Below are 3,408 nucleotides of genomic sequence, written 5' to 3' on the forward strand. Positions count from 1 at the left end.
GTATCTCCGAATGACTCAACAAAAAAGTAATTTTTTATTGAAAGGGATGTTTGATACTTTTTGATGAGGGAGTAAATTATTGATGAATCTAAAATTCGTATTACAAGTTAATTTAGGTAGGTATATATAACTTATTCAATATCATCTAATCATATACTTATAGCTTGTTTGGATGCTCATGGAAAAGCAACTTTTTTGCTTTTTTAAGTCAAAAAGTCAAATACTTGTTTGGTAACGTCATTTTGGAACAACTTCTCTAAGCAGAAAAGTTTTTTTTTTTCTTAGAGCCAATATTTTTGGCTTCCGACTTCTGGCAGAAGTTGTTTTTACATCTTCTCCTCAGGAATTGTATGATATGTTATCTTTTCTTTCTTAATTAAACGTTTTCCTCTTTTCTTTTCTATTTCCAGAAACTCAAGAATAGTTTGTGAGAGGAAATATAAAAAGTTCAGAGAAAAAGATTCGCAAAAATTTAAAGACATAAACAACACCATTAAAAGGGTAAAAGAAAATCATATAAAGATTGATGAAAATGTAAATTTTTATACATTCTATGGAATTTTTTTCTAGGTTTTTTTCTTCTAATTAGTTATTCTAAAAGTACCGGAATCTTCTGGCTATGTATTATTTAACAAGGGCATAGATCGAATAAAAACATTTTGGAATTGGAGTTCGTCCAAATGGGACTACATAAATTCAAAACTCTACATTTTCATAACTCCACCTTTACATAGGGGACGGAGGAAATATTAAAAGAATCTCAGTTGTTAAAAGAGAAACCGTCGTTTATCAAAATTAAAAGAAGAAATTAAAAGGAAATTTGTGAAGAGTGAATAAGATGGAATCAAAATTTGTTAAGAGGAAAAAATAAAACTGAAAAAAGGTAACCTTGCTCGAGAAAAGTGGAAAACTGCAAAAATGTATGCGGTGAGCGTGGATCGAACACGCGACCTTCAGATCTTCAGTCTGACGCTCTCCCAACTGAGCTATCCCCGCAGTTGTTGATATTCCAGTATGGAAAATTTATTTACTCAATAATTCAAAGAAGATAAGGTTTAATTTCAATGGTTTGGAATGGCATACATATGGTGTCGTTTTTGAGTTTATGAATGCGAGGGAGAAATGGAAAGAGCACATATTTAACCCCCGAAAAACTGAATCTAATTCCATCTATCAATTATTACAAATTCATCGTCAAAAGAATCAAAACTCATAACAAAGCAACAATATTAACAGGACGTGTTATTCACATTAATCATCCCCATTTACAATTTAGCATCAAATGTTCTTCTTCTGATGACGAGAAAGACAAGCTTCCTCCGGTAAGCGACACTCTTAATCTCCCCACAAAAAATGAATTACTTGCATGGCCATGGCAGCAGTTACTCCATGGAAAATAGATAGCTTTTCTCGATTTTTGTGTGTCATTCTTGCACAAGGGCCATCTTAATCTTACTGTCGTTGCCGGATATCCCTAAAGGAACATTTAAATTATTATGCTAATGTCATATTTTTGTTTATCAACTTACTAAGCAGATGATGCAGCATCTTGATACCTTTCCTAATTTTGGTCTTTTTAGATTTCCTTTTTCTTTTATAATTCCTTTTCTTAGATGTTTGATTTTTAGGAAAGATAGGTTCATATAAATAAGGGATTGTAAGATAGTTTTATTCATTCAGTTTTAAGAGATAATACACTAGAGTTTTCTCTAAAGCCTTGCATTGATTTGATTCTGTCATCAATTCAAGAGCCTTGCATCGAATTTGATTGAACTCTTCGATTCAAGAAGTCAGGTCTCTAGAAATTTAACCTATATTTCTAGATTGAGCTGAATCACCGTTGATACGCTGCGCCAGCAGATTGCACGAAAATCTAGTAATGGAGTCAGGAGGAACCCAAGACGGCTAATAAAAGAATGCGCAATTAGTGGATAAAAAAACTAATTAGGGGATATGAATTATTAACCCCATCCAACAATATCCGTTAAGGGGTGTTTTTTAGGGGCAGAAATACTAAAATACCCTTCCATCTAATTTAAAACTACAAATCAAAAACAAAATCAAAATCAAACCCTAACAAGTTCTTAAAGATAGGAGAAATTGAATTGTTCTTGAGAAAGAAGAAGAAGAAGAAATGGCTTTATTGAGAAGGTACATGATACCTAATCATATTTAAAGTGTTGTTGTTGTTTTAAAACTTCGTTTGGGTTAGAATCATAAACTTTCAATCCACTCCCGGCTTGTGTTTATGATGAGTACCCTACTATTTGTTTTGTTCCGGCGTAGTTTTTAGGATGAATACCATGCCAGTACTAGTTCTTGCATGGTTTTTTTGGATGAATACCATGCCGGTACTAGTTCCGGCATGGTTTTTTAAGATGAATACCATGCCGGTACTAGCTATTTCAGACAAGTTTTCTGTATGTCTTTTTCCTCAAACCGGCACGGTACACTTGGGAATCAACCATGCCGGCACTACTACCGCCATGCTCGATAATGAACTTTCTATGCCGGTAGTGTACTTCCAATTTTCAAAATTGGGGGATATTGTGTACCGGCATGGTGAAAGAATGAATATCATGCCGGTTTGGTCACTTCCGGCATGGTATTCATACGTTTACCATGCCGGCACTGAGTTTTTCAGGCGCAACAACGGCGAATTCTATGAAAAAAAATCAAATTTCAATACATTAATACCTATATATGAGTAATTGGAGTACTTATATGTTCAACTAGTTTACTTTCCTGGGTTGGTTCTTCACCTAAACCTTCATGATCATAAATATCTTGATTTGATGTTGTTGCATCAACAAATTCAATGATAATGATTTATTCTAATGATTATCAAACTAATCTATTAACTTAACTAATTATATTTAACCATTAAACATGATTAGTAAGGGGTAGATTAGGAATTAGATAAAATGCTTAGATAAGGGGTGACCCTGATTTGATATTTAAATCCAGTTTTTGTCTTTTTCCTCTATCCCCCAATTAGTTTTTTTATCCCCAAATTGCGTGTTCTAATAAAACTTGCAACATCAGACGGAAAATGGCATGATAAATGGACTAGTGATTACATTTTCACTTCGCAAGATTTGCAGTTAGTTGATCTTTCCGTAAATGGTCAGAAGAATGCTAAAGTATTAATCACCCTCACTGTTGGGTGCAATAATCAAAAACAAGGAAAAATCAAATAAGCAAAAGTTATTGATACTTAGCTCCTTTATAATGGAAGTGGTCGATTTGACGAAATGGACAAGCTCCTCATTCTCCCCAACGACAATAAGGCAAAACTTTGGAAAAACAGAGTGAGTCACGTGTTCAACACGCTGTCCTTAAGACATTAGCGCCCAGCTACACTCAAAAGTGATGTTATATCCCTCACAGGACGGATATCTCGAGGAT

At 33.9% G+C, this 3,408-nt stretch overlaps 1 non-coding gene across 1 annotated transcript; it reads right to left on the reverse strand.

The window, feature by feature from the left end:
- Positions 1-923: 923 nt before the first annotated feature.
- Positions 924-996, reverse strand: TRNAF-GAA. The gene has a single exon. It is a non-coding gene; the product is annotated as a tRNA-Phe (tRNA).
- Between the last annotated feature and the right edge of the window lie 2,412 nt (positions 997-3,408).

This window comes from Papaver somniferum, chromosome 5 (genome assembly GCF_003573695.1).
Source record: "Papaver somniferum cultivar HN1 chromosome 5, ASM357369v1, whole genome shotgun sequence".
NCBI classification, from domain to species: Eukaryota; Viridiplantae; Streptophyta; class Magnoliopsida; order Ranunculales; family Papaveraceae; genus Papaver; species Papaver somniferum.